General features: G+C 46.4%; 1 pseudogene; it reads right to left on the reverse strand.

The window, feature by feature from the left end:
* Positions 1-6,538: 6,538 nt before the first annotated feature.
* Positions 6,539-7,344, reverse strand: LOC122492887 (annotated as a pseudogene).
* Between the last annotated feature and the right edge of the window lie 458 nt (positions 7,345-7,802).

Raw genomic sequence — 7,802 nt, forward strand, 5'->3', positions numbered from 1 at the left:
CCTCAAAGCGTGGGCTCTACAGAGTAGGTTTCTGTGTGCCTCTCCACCTCCTCCCCCCAGGTTCCAGCCGGGGTCCTTATAACACCCTTGGTCCCTGGATGCCCAGGAAGTGACCCTCCCTCTCTGCCACTCACCATCTCTGGACCTGTGTGTGGAAGTTGCAGGGAGTTAGTTTTTCATGACTTTTTGGAAAGTCAAGGAAATTGTCTCTCCCCAAAAGACAAGAAAGAGAGAAAGAGAGGAAGGGGGGGAAGGGAGGAAAGAAAGGAAGAAAGGAAGCAAGCAAGCAAGCAAGCAAGCTGCAAGAATAAGAGGAAAATAACGGTTTGCATCTGGAGAAGGTAAAGAGACCTGCAAGAGGCCTGAGGTAGGGACTTCTACTCTTTTGTTGTGGATGAAGAAATAGAAGTACAGGGAAATTCTGGCCTTGCTCAGGTTCTCATGGTAGGACTGGAACCCTGCCTTCTCACTGCCCCTGGTCCAGGGCTCTTTCCATGATCCCTTGGTGGCCAGTGGCGGTGGGGTGGGGGCCCTGACAGGGGTAATCTGGTGGGGGAGGGAGGACATGCAGAACTGCCTCACCTTTACAAGGTGGGAGTAGAGGCTCAGCCCAGGAAAGTGTGGCCAAAACCAAGTTCTCTTGGGAGCCCTGCGGGATCCAAAAAGTGACTAAGAGGTCACAGGTTGCTCCTCAGGGAACTGGGCCAAGGTCCATCCAATAGGCGTTATCTGCGCAGATGCCATTTCCTGTTGGAGGAAAAGGAAGAGATCTTTGTGTTTTTCTGCTGTTTTCCCCTTTCAGGCAGATCAGAAACCAGATCGAGTCAGATAAACCCAGTAGAGAAGAAAGAGGCAGTGGCTGGCACGTAGAGAAAGGTCCCTTGCCAAAGTGACACAGGAAGACACCCAGAGAAACCCTCCCCTGGCGGAGGAGGGAGAAGGGCTTCGTGTGGGTCTCACGGTAGACTTTTAATACTATTTCCAAATGAAGTTTTACATGCAGTGACTGTGTTACTGTTTTGCATCTGGTTGAGAGCGACAGATTGTTAACCGTGAACTTAAAGACTTCACACTTCTTCATTGTTTCAGCAGGGGCGGCCTCACCAAATGGAAGTGGCCCCAACCTCACTTGACCTCTGCGAGGCCCCAAAGGCAGTCTCGGAGGGCCTGGGACGGAGAGGAGGCGGCAGAGGAGGGGGAGGGGAGCTGGGGAAGGCAGCTAGGGGAGAGAAGCTGGGAGAAGCGGGGAGGAGGGGTGCGGGGAGTCCGGAGGGAGGACGCCGAGGGAGACCGGCGGGAGCGCGCGAGGGGAGAGGGCAAGGTGACCGCGGGTATCAGTGAGGGGCCAGTTGTCAGGGTTCTATCTGCGCCGTGATTGATGGGAGCCTGGGTTTTTCTGTCAGCCTGTCACGGCGCAGGAATGTTTAATGTTCTCATTATTGGTTACGCTGTTGTGTATATTTCTCTGTCAGCACCGCGGACCCAGCTGAACTGGCAGAGCACTTCAAAGGCCTGCGGGTCATTCATCATCCCCATGACGCTCCGGCAAATGCTCAGCTTCAGCTCCGCGCCAGGGATTTGTTATGACTTGCGAGCCGGCTGACAGACAGGACGGTGGCGGCCGCGGGAGGGGGACGCGCGGGAGGGAGGCGCGCAGCCCTTTTGTCACTCTGGGCGAGCGGCAGCGCCCAGCGCCCGGACTCGGGCTGGGGCGGGGGGGAGGCCGGGCTGCCCCGCGGGGGTGGGGACTGGGGTGCGCCCCGGCTGGGGTCCCGGGACCCTCCCCCCCCCCCCCCCCAGACTCTCCCCAGCGGGCCCAGCGGGCCCAGCCGGCGCCCTCGCCCTCCCGTCCCACCCTCCTCCTCTCGGCTGGCGGTGGCGTCTCCGAAAGTTGTGCTGAAAACCCAGAGGTTGGGGAAAAAAGCGAAACTTGCAACCGTCCAGGGCCCGAGGAGGGGCGGGCCGGGGGGGGGGGGGGGGGGGGGGGAGGGGAGAGCCGCAGAATATCGGAGCTTTGTTTCCTTTCCCAGGCCGTGACATGATTAATCGTTTTCTTCTGATCTAATTTTGGAACATGAAAAACAGCACATTTGTCTTGAAGAAAAATGATGTGCCGAACTGCGCAGATGGAAATTTCGAGCAATGAGAAAGATTAAAGTGAAACCCCACTCCTTAGACCTAATCATGAGTTGTAGATTATTCTGTCGGCCCAGCCAGATGGTAGCTCTGATTCCACAGCCCCTTCTTATATTAATGAATACTAGACTGTTATATTTGACTTAGGTAAGTGAAATGTCTATCAGAGCTAATGGACTGCCAGCCAGCATAACACATGTTGTACCGCTAAGGGTCCTTGCTGCATTTTTCATGTTTTATACTAATGTAGAACATTTTGTTTCCTACTGTTTTTCATCATTGTCACTGTTTGCTAAATATTTTCACATGGAAGGGGGGGGAGGGAGACAAAGTCATGAGGAAAAAGAACCCCCCTCCAAACTTGTGTCCAAAGCTAATTTCCTCCCGTTGGGCTTGGCTATAACTCTACAAGTAAAACAGTCACCCCAAGCAATGCGTACAGGAACTCAATAGTAACGTGATTAAGTTCCTAGTCAACAAGACTACACTGGACTGTATGTTAACAAACCTAATTATAGCCCTGTGGTGATAAATTGGGCCCGGGCCCTTGCTGCACATCTCTGAGGTCATGTCTAGAAGAGCAGCTTGACCCTTGTCTCAGGGGAGAGAACTGTCCTGGAGAGGAGTCCCACGCTCAGCTTGGAGGAGGGGCTGTACTGACGCAGTAGTCTAGTGCCTCAGGAGGGTGGGCACATGCGGGGACACATTGCAGAGCAGAAGGTCAGAGGTATAAGCAACCAGGCATTAGGCTGTCCTGGATGAGGCTGGAAGGGTGGTGGCTTCAGAGCCATTGGTGCCATCTGTGTTGTGAGCAGTATCAAGATGCCTGAGAGGAGAGTGTGCTGTTCCCAGTTCACTGGTTCCATGTAGGCCTCAGGAACTGGTGGCTCACTTTCTCTGTGCCCAGTAGAGGGTGGCTCAGACCCTCTTCCTTTTTCCAGATAGCTGGTCTGTGCACTGGTGAGGTCCCAAACAGCTTGTTGTTCAAGAGGAAATCCTTTGTGAAGGACCCAAGCCTGGGTGGGAGTCGTGTCCTGGAGAAAATGAGTCCTGGAGATGGAATCTGAAAGCTGTTTGGGACAGATAAGATGGAGGCGGTTGAGAGATATCTTCAAAGGGTAGTGTTTTGGGAAAAAATAAAAAGGAAAGAAATAGAGAAGAGAGAGCTATACAAGAAAACACATGAGAGACAGGTGGGGGAAGAGAAAGGGGGAGGGAGGAAGGGAGAGAGGGAAAGAAGGAAGAGAGGAATGCAGAGAAAGCGAGAGACATTGAGGCAAGGAAGTGTAAATACCAACAGAGAAGAGAGCCCACGAATTCAGATTCTTCTTGCTCTAGCCAAAATGAACTCCCTAAAAAGCAAATTTAACCCCTGCTTAAAATTCTGTTGGCTGTGATTCCTGCAGGAGTCAGTTCAAATGCCTTGGCTGTGAATGGGTGACCCTTTTCCATCGACTCCAAGCTTACCTCTGTGGCCTCATCTCTCACCTGTCCCTAACTATGAACCCTGCACTTCTGCCACATGAGCCTTCTCAGGCTTCCAAAGAATGCTAGGCTCTTTCACAACAATGTACTTTGTCCCACTTCCTTCCATTCCTTCTCTGGCAAACTTCTACTCATCCTTCAAGACCCAGCTCCCAGTTGTCCTCCTCTGCCATACTTTCTTCACATTCCCCAGGGAATCGTTTCGTAGTAGGGCCCCCATCGCTTTTTATCCAGATCCCTATGAAAAGGTGGGCTGAGCTGCGTTGAAAAATGTCTGTGTTTGCAAACCTGTCCCTCTGCACCTTCTTTCCTCTACAACTATTCCTCTGTTCGTTCATTTGTTCACACATTCAAGCAATACATATTGAGGACCTACTCTATTACCACGTATTGTTCCAGGCACTGGGGATTCAGCCATATACAAAATTCCCAGCCTTCTTGGAGCTGCTATTTTGGTACTACGTGTGTGGGTGTATTAGTGAGTCTTCTTCATAGTAAGAAACACATTTGTTTAGGCCAGCTCTAATAGTAGAGGTTATTATAAAACAGAGGCAATAAAGGGGCAGAAATCTCATGGGGACCCAAGAATAACTGTACAACTTCTGAACAACCTCTCAGCTTCTGTAACTCATAATTGGGTCATGTGTGGCCCTTCCCAGGTGCTAATGTCTTTTTTTAAACTTTTTATTGTGATATAATATACAAGCAGAAACCTGCACGTCATAATATAGCTCAATGAATTTTCACAAACTGTAACCCACAGTGAGATCAAGAAACAGAACATTTAGCCCTCCAGTGCCCCTCTTGTCATCCTTCTTTATTTCATTTTTAAGTTAACTTCCCACCCCAACTTTCCCCCAGTATTTACTATGACATTTTGGTTTCTGTTTTCAGTGGGTTTGTTTTTCTGAACAGCTTTACCAAAGTCAAGTTTACATACCATAAAATCATCCATTGTATGGAATATTACTCAGCCATAAAAAGAATGAAATCTTGCCATCTGCAATAACATGGATGGACCTTGAGGTAGTGTACTATGTGAAAGAAGGTAGACTGAGAAAGACAAATACCATATGATTTAACCTGTATGTGGAATCTAACAAACAAAACAAAGAAACAGATTCATAAATACAGAGAACAAACTGGTGGTTCCCAAAGGGGGGGGGAGGAAACGGTGAAATAGGTGAAGGGGATTAAGAGGTACAAACTTCCAGTTACAAAATAAGTCACGGAGAGAAAAGTACAGCATAGGGAATACAGTCAATAATATAATAACGTTGTATAGTGACAGATGGTGACTACACTTTTTGTGGTATCGAGTAATGTACAGAATTGTCAAACCAATATGCTGTACACCTGAAACTAATATAACATTGTATGTCAACTATACTTTAATAAAATATCACCCATTATAAGTGAACAAGCCAATAATTTTTAGTAAACTTACAGCGTTGTGCAATCATTACTGCAATCCAGTTTTAGAACATTTCCCGCATCCCCCCAAATTCTCTTGGGCCCATTTTCAGTCAAAACTAAGTTCCAGCCCCAACCCCCAGTAACCAGCTTTTACATTTAGGTTCTATGATCTGTTTGAAAAATATATATATAATAACTTTTTTTGAGATATAATTCACATGCCATAAATTCCCCATCCTTTACAAAGGTCAAATTCAGTGGCTTTAACATATTAGAAACTTGTGTAAATATCGCCACCGTCTAATTCCAGAATATTTCATCACCCAAAAAAGAAACCCACACCCATAAACAATCACTGCCCATTCCTCTCTCCCCCAGTGCCTAGCAATCATGAATCTACTTTCTCTCTCTACAGATTTGCCTATGCTAAACATTCCATAGGAATGGAATCATACAATATGAGGCCCTTTGTACCTGACTCGTTTCACAGATTTAGTGTTTTCGAGAATAATCCATGTTGTAGCACATGTGAGAACCTCATTTCTTTTTTACGTCCTAATAATATTCCTATATTACTCTATGGGTTTATAGCATCTTGTTTACCCATTCCCTGCTGATAGAGATTTGGGTTGTTTCCGGTATGAATATTTATGTACAAGGTCTTGTGTGCATGTATGTTCTCAATTCTCTTGGATATATATCTAGGAGTAAGTAGCGTTGCTAAGTCACATGCTAACTCTACATTTAACTTTTTGACTGTGATCCATTTGAAGTTAATTTTTGTTTATGGTATGAGGTAAGAGTCTAAGTTCATATGGATATCCAATTGTCCCAGGATACATTTTTTTAACTTTACTTAAAAAAAAATTTTTTTTTCAACATTTATTTATTTTTGGGACAGAGAGAGACAGAGCATGAACAGGGGGAGGGGCAGAGAGAGAGGGAGACACAGAATCGGAAGCAGGCTCCAGGCTCTGAGCCATCAGCCCAGAGCCTGACGCGGGGCTCGAACTCACGGACCGCGAGATCGTGACCTGGCTGAAGTTGGACGCTTAACCGACTGCGCCACCCAGGCACCCCAACTTTACTTTTTTTTAAGTTTATTTATTTATTTTTTAAGTTTGTTTGTTTGTTTGTTTATTATTTACTGTTAGTGTGGAGCCCAATGCAGGGCTTGAACTCACGAACCATGAGATCATGACCTGAGCCGAAGTTGGCTGCTTAACCAACTGAGCCACCCAGGTGCCCCTCAGCATTAACTTTTTTAAAAAATATAAATTAGCACTGGATGGGTCAAAAGCTTTTCCTGCAACTACTGAGGTATTAAAATCTCTATTATTGTTGGGTACCTGGGTGGCTTAGTTGGTTAAGTGTCTGACTTTGGCTCAGGTCATGATCTCATGGTTTGTGTGTTCAAGCCCCATGTCAGGTTCTGTGCTGACAGCTCAGAGCCTGGAGCCCACTTTGTTTTTGTTTGTTTGTTTGTTTGTTTTTTGTTTTTTCCAACAAGAAGCCATAACTTTATTAATGATAGAAACAGTACAAATTTCAAACCAAGCTGCAGTTATTCTTTTGAAACACCAAAAAAGGGTCCTCCTTTTCAGACAGTTACATTGTTAATTCCCTAATAGCATTTACAATATCATTACTGTTGTTCTTCAGGGCTCGGAACTGCCTTTGCTCTTGATACATTTGCTTGTGACGTGACCAGTTCTATGACCTTAACCTCTACACCTGTTTCATCAACCTCTTCCTCTTCACTCTCTTCTTGTACAGTTGGAATCTGTGTCTTTTCTTGAATGTTTGAGACAGCTTCACCTTGAACTTTGAATTTCTCAGCAGCTGCTAGTTGGGCCTGCTGAGATGAATCCTCCATCTTGGCTTCTCCCAAAACTATGTAGGTATCTGAAGCTGGGCTCTTGTAGACATCTGGTTTTGTGATGACAAAGAGGATAGTGACTCTTATTCCCCTGTAACCTGTCGAAGACCTAGTTTGGACATAGCCTTCTGTGCCTTCTTTTCACTCCGGCTCTGTTTTGCTTTACTGACTGGTTTTTCATTGATTTCAGCTGCTGCCGCCAGCTGGGCTTGTTGGGTGGTTGCCTGTGTGGAATCCTGTTCCTCAAGCTCTGGTACTGATTCATCACTGTCGGATTCTGTTCCAGACCCTGTCTCAGCCTGGGGCTGTGGCAACTCCTGCTCTGTAGCAGGAATGGTTTCTGTGGCTTCACCAGGCATTTTGTGGGGGGAACGCGGAACCAAAATGGCGGCAGAAAGAGAGCCAGCGAGAGAGTGGCCCATGCCTGTTGCAGAAGGAAGCCTGGTGGAGGGGCGCCTGGACCCCACTTTGGATTCTGTGTCTCCCTCTCTCTCTGCCCCTCCCATGCTTGCTCTCTGTCTCTCAAAAATAAACATTAAAAAAATTTTTTAAATCTCTATTACTGTTTGTCTATTTCTCTTTGAAATTATCATGTGAGTTGTCCTTTATTCTTTTAGTATGGTGGACTATATTAATTTTTCTTCAAATACTAAACCAACCTTACATTTTTAGGATAAATACACTTAGTCATAGTGTGTAATCCTTTTTAAATGTTGCCGAATTTGGGTTGCTAATATTTTGTCAAGGATTCTTGCATCTATTTTCATGAGGGATATTGGTTTTCTTTGTGTGTGTGTGTGTGTGTGTGTGTGTGGTGTCTTTGTTTGGCTTTGATTTCTGGCTAAATCTGTCATCATAGAATGATTTGCAAGTATTCCCTCTTTCC

Source organism: Prionailurus bengalensis, chromosome D2 (genome assembly GCF_016509475.1).
Source record: "Prionailurus bengalensis isolate Pbe53 chromosome D2, Fcat_Pben_1.1_paternal_pri, whole genome shotgun sequence".
Taxonomy (NCBI): domain Eukaryota; kingdom Metazoa; phylum Chordata; class Mammalia; order Carnivora; family Felidae; genus Prionailurus; species Prionailurus bengalensis.